Source organism: Adiantum capillus-veneris, chromosome 29 (genome assembly GCF_014529385.1).
Source record: "Adiantum capillus-veneris isolate H3 chromosome 29, ASM1452938v2, whole genome shotgun sequence".
NCBI lineage: Eukaryota > Viridiplantae > Streptophyta > Polypodiopsida > Polypodiales > Pteridaceae > Adiantum > Adiantum capillus-veneris.
The window spans coordinates 87984577-87994478 of NC_140959.1; the positions used below are offsets into that span (position 1 = coordinate 87984577).

General features: G+C 41.7%; 1 pseudogene; it reads right to left on the bottom strand.

The window, feature by feature from the left end:
- Positions 1 to 267: 267 nt before the first annotated feature.
- On the bottom strand, positions 268 to 7141 carry LOC147419540 (uncharacterized; annotated as a pseudogene).
- Positions 7142 to 9902: the final 2761 nt, after the last annotated feature.

Genomic DNA, 9902 nt, shown 5'->3' on the forward strand with positions numbered 1-9902 from the left:
CAATTTTTTTGTAGCAAATCACACATATCCCATGCGACGCGATACAAACGTCCGTGAGCGCTACCAGGATCACTTGACCACACTCGAACCCATGACCCAAGTCACTACGGTTGAGTGCTTAACCAACCAAGCTACCGCCTTTGGCCAACATGAGACTAACTTTAAACATGAGACCATATCATAGTGTTTAAACACTCTCTCTCTCTCTCTCTCTCTCTCTCTCTCTCACACACACATTTTGTCTACGTCTACTCTGAAGCATGTTTTCGCAATACTCTCTTCTCCTACTTTTGCAGGAAATGTCTCTACTTTGAACTTTTGTATAACCCTGGCCCATATTGTCATAGAAGAGCTAAGTCAAGGGTGGAAGGGATATACTGCGGTGGTGAAGATGGGAAAAGGAAGCAAGGGCCTTGTTGACGGAATCTTTGTAGGAAGCACAGAAATGGTCTCTCAGACTGCGAATATGGAAGCTTGGCCGCCGCCCACCACGCTTGAGAGTGATGGCGTTCTTGCTTGTGGGATGCTGACTCAGATATATGAACCCTTCCACATGCTTGTACACAGATAGAACAGTTGAGATCCGATCGAAATGCGGCACATTTGGAACTATATCTCCTTTGTTCACCAACCAGAGCTTCGCCCCTTTGTCACCACATTCTGGTTGAAATCCTGTGCAAATTATCGGTTTCCCACCCGCGGAGCCGATCGTCACACACCATACCTCAGCCATCGGATATGCCACATATCGGCACCACTGAGCGCATAAAGTTGCCAATGCGCCGCCGAGGCCGTGGCCGATGCAGATCACCCGCCTGACATATGGTGCCCTTGCTCCTAGTCCTTCAGCCACGAGTCTAATGTTCTCATTGGGCCTGCGAATAAAGAGGATGATAAGGAAGCCATTGATCGTCTTCAAGCTGAAGAACCGACCACTTGTACACAGAAAATCCTACCTGGGAGTCCTCGTGACATCCCTAAATGCGATTTGGAACCCTTTATGGGCCTTAACCGAAGGCGCAGCCCGGTACTATGCAATGTTCTCAGATGCATCATGATGCTCCACAGGGATTTGGGCCTTCATCATATCTGTCATAATGTCCCCAAACAAGGATCGCAAATCTTTAAACTGAAATTCGGTACCTCGGAAGGCGAAGGCAAGGGATCCATCATCCAGCAAGCACACATGAACCTCTGTGTCAGTTGTGATATTTTTGTTCTCGTTGAGAACGGACGGATTCACCAAGTCCTTGATCAGCTGGCTGTACCTCACATAAGAAAATTTGTCGGCCATGCTTTTGTCGTCGTATGCAGCCATCGCCATGTTTAAGAAGGGTTTGATGTCTGCCAGCTCCTTGTGGTGCCCTTCACTATCTATCCCTTCCACTTCAATATCGGGATCAGAATCGCTGCTGCTTCCATCGGTGTCATTTTCATCGCCATGGTCATCTAAAGCCACAACCATAAGGAAGCCCAAACCATAATTGGAATCATATTCCATCAATGTAAGAATGAGAGGATGAGATTTAAGGTAATATTGTGTGAGGCCTGTGAGTACTTACGTCCTTTGTGGGTGTGGTGAACGTTGTCAATAGTGCGGCGAACGGCGCGTCCGAGCTTTTCCACCTTCTCGTCATCAATGTGCAGTTTGCTGGCCATGGATTTGGCAGCACGGCGGGCAAGGTGGGATGCCATGAATACAATGGAGAGGGCAGAAGAAGAAACACTGCCAAATGAAGCTGATCAGTTATCTGCTTTATGCCAGAAGGACTAGCTGGAATAAGGCGCGGAATAGAGCGCGCGCGGGGGGGGGGGATGGGGAGCATGAAGATGCTGATGAAGATAACCAGTTCAGCTTTACATATATATTGTAATCTAGTAATGTTTAATAAGCTTATATACTATATATTAGGCAGCTTGCGTACCGGCAGCGCGCTTGGACTTTTGCTGTACCATGCTTTGCTTGTAGGTTGCTTGCTTGCCAACGCGCGTGCTGTGCAGTCAACGGCTTTCTGCTATCTCAAGGTGGTGATGCATCTGCTCGAGTCCTCTCGCTAGATCCAATCCCTTTTTTTTGTGTGCGCGCGCGCGCACGTGTATTTTTGTGTGTGTGTGTGTGTGTGTGTGAGAGAGAGTGAGAGAGAGACACTATCAGATATCTTATGTGGGCACTATCCACTGATATACTTGTCCAAGAGCATTTTCCCTTATAAGCACAAGCCATCATCCATGCCATCAAAATTTCATGAACAAGAATGGTCCCCTTCATGAGGACAAACTGGACAAACTGTGCTTTGAAGTTGAGAACATCTAAGCCCCAACCAAGTTACTCGAACTTTAGCATGGCATTAATGCCTTGAGGGACAACTTGCTAGCATTCGTTTTAATTAGAAGAGCCAATATTTCGAGAAAGAGTACTAGGCTCTTTATCTAGGCTCTATAAATCCATGTAGCAGCTAGCTTAGTCACTAGCCACTCTACATCTAGAAGTCTAAGGTCTTCCTTTTGGCATGTGATGATGCAAATTACATTGAGGAGGTGTTGCATATTCGATTTTCAAATGCCCCCAATGAACGTTTTTCAGCAAAGTGCTTGGAGGGTATATCATTTTTTTTTTTGAAAAACAAGCAATCAATTGTATGGCTTGCAATGGCCAACCAGGTCACAAATCCAAATAAGAGCTATCATGGCGACAACATGGCAGATACGGAGTGGGAGTGAGCAATGCAGAAAAAGGGCGAACAAGCTGTAACGGGCTCATCCTATAGTCAACAATGCGATGTTCAGGTCAGACAAACTCCCACGCACTATGGTTCGGGAGGCAAAGGAGCTTGAAAGCACAAATATATATGTTTTTCTAAATTAAAGCTTAAACCAGTTCAAAAATATTCTAGTTTAGGAATTTCTTTTCTTATTGCTAACTTAGAAAAATATCACTCTAAGTCGCCTGACTGGAGAGATGGTCAAGTATCAAGAGCGGCACACAAAATACGATACTTTGTAATGGTTGTTGAAGAACCATCACATCTCTCGTGGTCAATTCTACTCAACAGACGGATCTAGCCACAGGCGGTAAGTATGGATACATCATATTATATTAATAGTTTTGAGTTATTAATTTGTTTAATTTGGTTTTGGCTAATGTAGAGTCAAAGTGATCAAACGTATGTACCTGTGGACAAGGACGACGAGAAGGAGGACAGATATATAATTTTTTGTAGTCCTCTTTTACAAGTGCAAATGTGACACCAAAAAACTCTATGATCACATGTATATAAAACTCAATTAAAATTTTGATTTTATTTGTAAAATTTTAAAATTATTGCTCTTTTGTACTTTAAATTATCAAGGTAAGGTGTAAACTAGTATTTCAAAGTCTATTGTTTTTTTTGGTACACTTTTCCAAATGCAATTGATGTTTCATATGATTTATGCAGGTCAAAAATAAAGGTGCTCATTTGGACCACCCAAATTTGCCCAAATGAGAAGCTTTATTTTTTAGAAGCCTTACAGCAGTAATAACCGCGATAATAGGCACAGCGGTAGATACGGTAATACTCAAAAGATATATATCCATGACTATTACCGCTTCTATTGTTGACAAACCATTGTTGCGCCTATTTCCACGAATGCAATGTTTTCTCTCTCCATTTTCATTTGTTAATCCACGGTAATGTTGGCAGTTCTCAATTTTTCCTCTTATAGTGGATGTAAAGCCTAGGGGTGACTAGAGCCTAGAATCCACCTCCCAACCTCCCACTATATAGGCAATGCTCCTAGCCCTTTGCCCTAGCAGGATTCCCTTTCCACATTGCCTAGTCCAGCCCTTGGCCCAGTCCATGACTCCCTGGCCTTGCCCTTGTCTTGACATTACTCCCCCTTTAAGGAAGAGTTTTTGTCCTCGAAAACAAAAATGGGAAATTTCCTCTTAAGAACACTAATGTTTTTCCAAGTGGCACCTTCCTCAGGTCGATCTTTCCACTTGATTAAAGCTTGTCGACATACATGATGACGCGTACATAAATCATGATAGTCGAGAATTTGTTCAGGTTCATGCGCGGTAAGGTAAGAGGTTCAACAAAATCGACCAAAATCTATTGGTCAATGACATTGTTGTCCCCATGTAACCACTTTCGTAAACGGCTTACATAAAACACCAGATGAATACGAGAATGTGTAGGTAAGGATAGTTTGTAGGCACGATCACCCAGTCGCTTAAGTATTTTGAAAGGCCCACAATATCGTGGAGATAATTTAGGTGTTCACCCAGTTTTCAGACTTTTTGAATGCTCTGGCACACGTAAAAATACTTCCTCCCCCTCCTCAAAGGTAACTTGCCGACGTTTCTCATCAGCGTAATTCTTATACCGATACTGCGCTTGTCAGACGTTCTGACGAGCGAGTTTCAGCATGATCCATGTGGTCTTGGAGAAAATCCTTAACATGTTGGAGTTTTTCGACTGTCAACCCCACTATAACTGGTGAGCTAGATTGAAAACCATATATGAGCATGAAAGGACTAAATCCAGTCATGACATGCTTAGCACTGTTGTAAGCAAACTCAAGAAGAGGTAGATATTCTTCCCAGTCTATTTGTTTCTTGCGCGTAGTATATCCTCTAGCACTTGGTTAACTCGTTCAGTTTGACCATCCGTTTCTGGATGATCAGTTGTACTGAGGTTTAGTTGTGTACCCAATCGTTTAAACACAGCCCTCCAAAAATGATTGTTAAACTTGGGATCACGATCACTGACAATGTTACTGGGCAAACCATACAACTTTTATAGGTTGTCCACAAATAACTTAGCTAATTCTGGAGTCTTAATCGTTGATTTGGTTGGAATAAACTTACATAGTTTAGTCAACCGGTCTACGACCACCCATACCGAGTCATGACCTCGTACAGTGGTTGGTAAACCCATAATAAGATCCATAGAGATACTTTCCCATTTACCATTGAGAATCTACAAAGGATGTAAGAGTCCTCCTACTTTCAGGCGCTCTGCTTTGTTAACCTAACATTTTTGGCAATGCAAGACATAATCTTGAACAAAGCCATGTAAACCTGGCCAGTAAAACTGTCATCGTACGAGAGCATAAGTATTTATAATACCCGGGTGCCCTGCACTTGGACTATCATGACATTCACAAAGAATTTGGTGCCAAATGTCTGTGTCCGTCAGTACACAAACTCTCCCCTTGTGTAGTAGGTACCCATTGTCGATAGTAAAATTCTTCCATCGCTATAGTTCATCACTCGACAGAGGAGAACTGTGTGTGGAGGTTAATGCTACACTACCATCATTGGAGTGAGAAGGATCCCTCATTTTTACATGGATCCACACTTTGGAATATGCGTCATCCTACTCATATTTGCCCTTTAGAGAATCCAAAAATTCACTACAAAGTTCCGTGAACAAGAGAGAATTGATCTCGGGCATACGACTAAGAGCGTCAGCCACAACATTGTATCGTCCTTTACGATACCGGAGCTTGGCGTCATACTCCTAAAGAATCTCAGCCCACCTGGCTTTCCGACCCTTCAAATCGGTTTGTTGTGTAAACCATTTAATGCTTTCATGGTCAAACACAATCTTAAATTGAGCACCATACAAATAATGTCTCCATGTTTTAAAGGCAGACACTATTACATAGAGTTTGCGTTCATAAGCAGAGTAGTTTTGTTGTGCTACATCAAGCTTCTTGCTTTCAAATGCAATTGGCCGTCCGTCTTTTAGGAGGACTGCTCCAATAGCACGGTCACTGGTATCCGTTTCCAAAACAAATGGTTTTAAAGGATCTACAATAGCTAGTGGGTATAAGCATGTTAACTTGTCATGCTTTTTGGTGTCCCGGACAATGCTAGTAAGAGGTGCTTGTTAGCATCTATTCAAAACCAAAGAGCAAGTGAAGTTTGAAATTTTAATAACCATAAGATATATTATTTGTTCCCTCCCATATGGGGTGTGGCCTCTGTTTTCAGTTATTACGACGACGACGTGGGGTGTGGCCTCTGTTCTCTTTCTCTCTCTCTCTCTCTCTCTCTCTCTCTCTCTCTCTCTCTCTCTCTCTCTCTCTCTCTCTCTCTCTCTCTCTCTCTCTCTCTCTCTCTCTCTGTGTGTGTGTGTGTGTGTGTGTGTGTGTGTGTGTGTGTGTGTGTGTGTGTGTGTGTGTGTGTGTGTGTGTGTGTGTGCGGCGCAGACTCCCTCTCTGTCTCACTCTCAGACCAGTTTACAGTTTGCCCTGTTCCTACTCCCTCCCTCTCTCTCTCTCTCTCTCTCTCTCTCTCTCTCTCTCTCTCTCTCTCTCTCGCATTGCTTCTTGCCTCGAAGTTGAGTTGTCAAAGCTTAGCAAACTTGCAGATATGGAAAACCAACAGACAACATTATTGCCACTAGAAATGGAGGTAGAAGGGAGCCATTACAGGAAATGAATCACAACTACCAGCATCCAGCTCTTTCTATTATCAGGAAATATGAGACAGAAAGAAATCGTAAACAGCGGGAGCACCGATAGATGACAACTAAACGAGGACATCGTGTCGTCCACGTTGAGGAGAAAAGGAAAATCTCCTTCGAGATTGTGAAAGCTTTCAAGAGCAGGACTGAAGGTCTCAACAAAGAAGCAAAGTGTGAAATCTGGAATCTTGTTGCTCAACATCCGCTTGTTCGGGCAATCCGTGATCAGTCTTTAGAGGAGGAGGCTGTTGTGCAGAGTGCAATTGTCTCCAATGTCCACAACACACTAGCTATCATCAAGGAGCCACCTTCTAACGAGGAGCTATTTTTGAAGAATGCAGCATTGTAGATGATGATAAATTCAAAGGAAAACATGCATATTGCCAAATTCTCTAGGGTCCTAAAAGTCGACCGTCGCATCTTGTTCAAAGAAAAATCACGGCAGGTTAAGTTTGGTGTCAATGCTCGACTGTTTTCATTGGCTGAATGTCACAAGCAACACCGTCAAAGCCCTATCACATATGAAATTAAGGAATTGGTCTACACATTTTGGACAGAGGAGACTCGTGTTTCACCCAACAAGAAGGATGTTTGTCGAAAGAGAGTGGGAAGGAAAAGCTACATAAAACACCCTGTGCACCTCTTGGATGAGTCTCAAGTGATCAATGACATACTTGTGCCATAACTTATGCATTCTAGCATGCTAGTAATCTACCTAGCATATAGAGCATGCTAGTCATCACAATATGTTATGCTATGTATGCCACCTAGCATGTGTGCTAGTTAGCATAGTCTCACTCCTAGTATGTTGGGTATGTTGTTTAGCATGATAAGTATGCTGTCTAGCACAATATGTAAGCTACTATAACACCCTTTATGCTAGTTAGCATACCTATTATGCTAACTAGCATGCTCTGTATGTTCTTTGACACAATGAGCATGCTAGCTACCTTTCGATGTAGTATGATAACTAGCATAATGGGTAAGTTGGTTTATGGTATATGCTAGTTAGCATTCCTGTATGGTGGGTATGGTGTTCATCATAAATCTTCTCCTAGTTAGCATGCCTAGTGATCTTGAAGACTACGCTGGTTAGCACAATATGTATGCTACTTTAACACCTTTTATGCTAGTGTGCTGGCTATGCTATTCAACATAACAAGTGTGCTGGCTAACACAATATGTATGCTAGTTAGCATACCTTCTATTCTTCTTAGCACACTTTGTGTGGTTAACCATGACTCATATGTTCAACTACACAGTGATTTTTCTTATTAGCACAGCTAGTATGCTAGCTAGCATACTCAACTGTGCTAACTAGCAATATAGCATGTTAGTAAGCATACTCAGCTAGCTAACTAGCATGCTGAGTATGCTAGTTAGCACAGCTAAGAATGCTAAGTAGCATAACGGGTAAGCTGGTTTATGCTAGTGATAGCCGTTTTTTTGGCTCTCTGTAATTGCCATAGTGAGTTATCTCACCCTATCAAATCACTCAAACACTGTGGTTACCCTCACCCTTTCACTGTATATAGGTGCGTGTGAGTTAGGGGACTTTTCCCATATCTCCTTACTGAAATAAAAAACCCTCAATTAGCTAGTCATTGGGCTAGTTAAGCCAAAAAAATAAAAAATATAAAAAATATAAGTATATTATGGCCCATGCGTATGTAAATATTTCTTTGTATATAGGGCCTAAATAAAATATTTTTCATAATTATTTTGGTATTTATTTAAATATTTCTACCTAGGTGTGTGTTATTTATGCTCTGTACATTGCCTCACCATTACCACAATTTTTTCTTACCATTTTTCATACTCATTATTCCATATAGAAATATTTTCATGTAAGCTTCTCTTATTTTTGGTGTAACTCCACCCCAACAAAAATCCAAAAAAACTAGTTTTATTTATGTGTATATTTTTTCACTATTGTGATTTTTCCCTTCCTACATCTATTTTGTTTTTTTTTCTAAAAAATTAGAACACCAAAAATATTTATCTTTTTATGGTAGCCTCATAATGAGAGAGATTTCTTTTGACCCCTTTATATTTTTTCCACTTATATTATTTATATTTGACATGTACATATTTTTTAGACCCCTCAATATTTGATTTTCTTAGTTGTACTATTCACTTATCATAATCTCAACAATATCTTCAATTATAGACCTACCAAATAAGGTCAAGGGTAGGTGGCATGCATACATGCACTATGGAGGGCTCACTCTTGGAGGTATTCAAAAGAATCATCCAAAGAAGGACCCCACAAGGACCTTGTGCAGTGGAAAAAAATGGTCGGTTTTGCTGAATTTTTAAAGTTCACTTGCTCTCCGAATTTGAAAAGGTGATACAAACAAAAGTTGTAGCTCGTGGGTTGAACTTTTGCCTCAAATTTTTTCATATTTTTTTGAGCTACGAGCTGTGAGCTATGATTTTATTAGTGGACCCCAGTTTTCCCATGCTATGCAGCCACACTCTCTCTTCCACTTTATCATTTTCCTCTTTCACACACACTTCTCCACTCATCATCCCCACCTCTCTCACCACTCCTCTCTACACCCTACTCACCTTCTCCTCAACCTTTAAGAATAAGAGAAACCATGGTGAACTCATACCTCCCACACACAATTCCATTCCAAAATTGACCACCTAGTCTCATTTTTCCTCCTCCAATTTACCCATATCTATCAAAACAACCACAAAATTCAGCCTCTTCTCTTAAAAGACAGCATCATGGTGGTTGATTACTCAGCTTCAATTACCTTGTCTCTCAAGGAAGGTCAAGAGTGGAGAAAAAATGTACCGTCAAAGCTAGTGGACCGTCAACAAGCGTCAAAATTGGCCCTACTCAAGACACTTGGAGCATCAACCTTGTAAAAAATCCACCTTCACTACAAGAGGTTGTGTGCTCTTGTGACGCTGTTAGCGACGGAAATACATTGGGTTTTTATAACCCCCGGCGTCGCTAAAACCGTCGCTACGAGCGTCGCTACGAGAGCGTTGCTATAGGCGTCGCTATATGCGTCGCTATGAGCGTCGCTATATAGCGACGCCTATAGCGACATTTACACAGAAGACTATAGCGACGCTCATAGCGACGCTACAGAGCCATAAATAGCGACGCTTATAGCGACGTCCGAGAGAATATTTTTTTGGTGGCAGGGCATTGAATGCCCTCCCACCCATCAACCATATTGTACTTGATTCACTTTTAAAAAAAAGTGCAAAGGTAGATAATAGACCCAAAATAGCCACCCACAAGACGCATTGTTTGCAAAATTGACAATTGTACACATCATAGGCAAAATGAATTGATTGGCAAATGTAATAATGACAATTGTACAACATCATAGGCATAAAGAATTGATTGGCAAAAGGAACTGCGGTGACAAATGTAATAATATACATGGTTCAAAAAGACGTATAAAATCCGTCTCATGA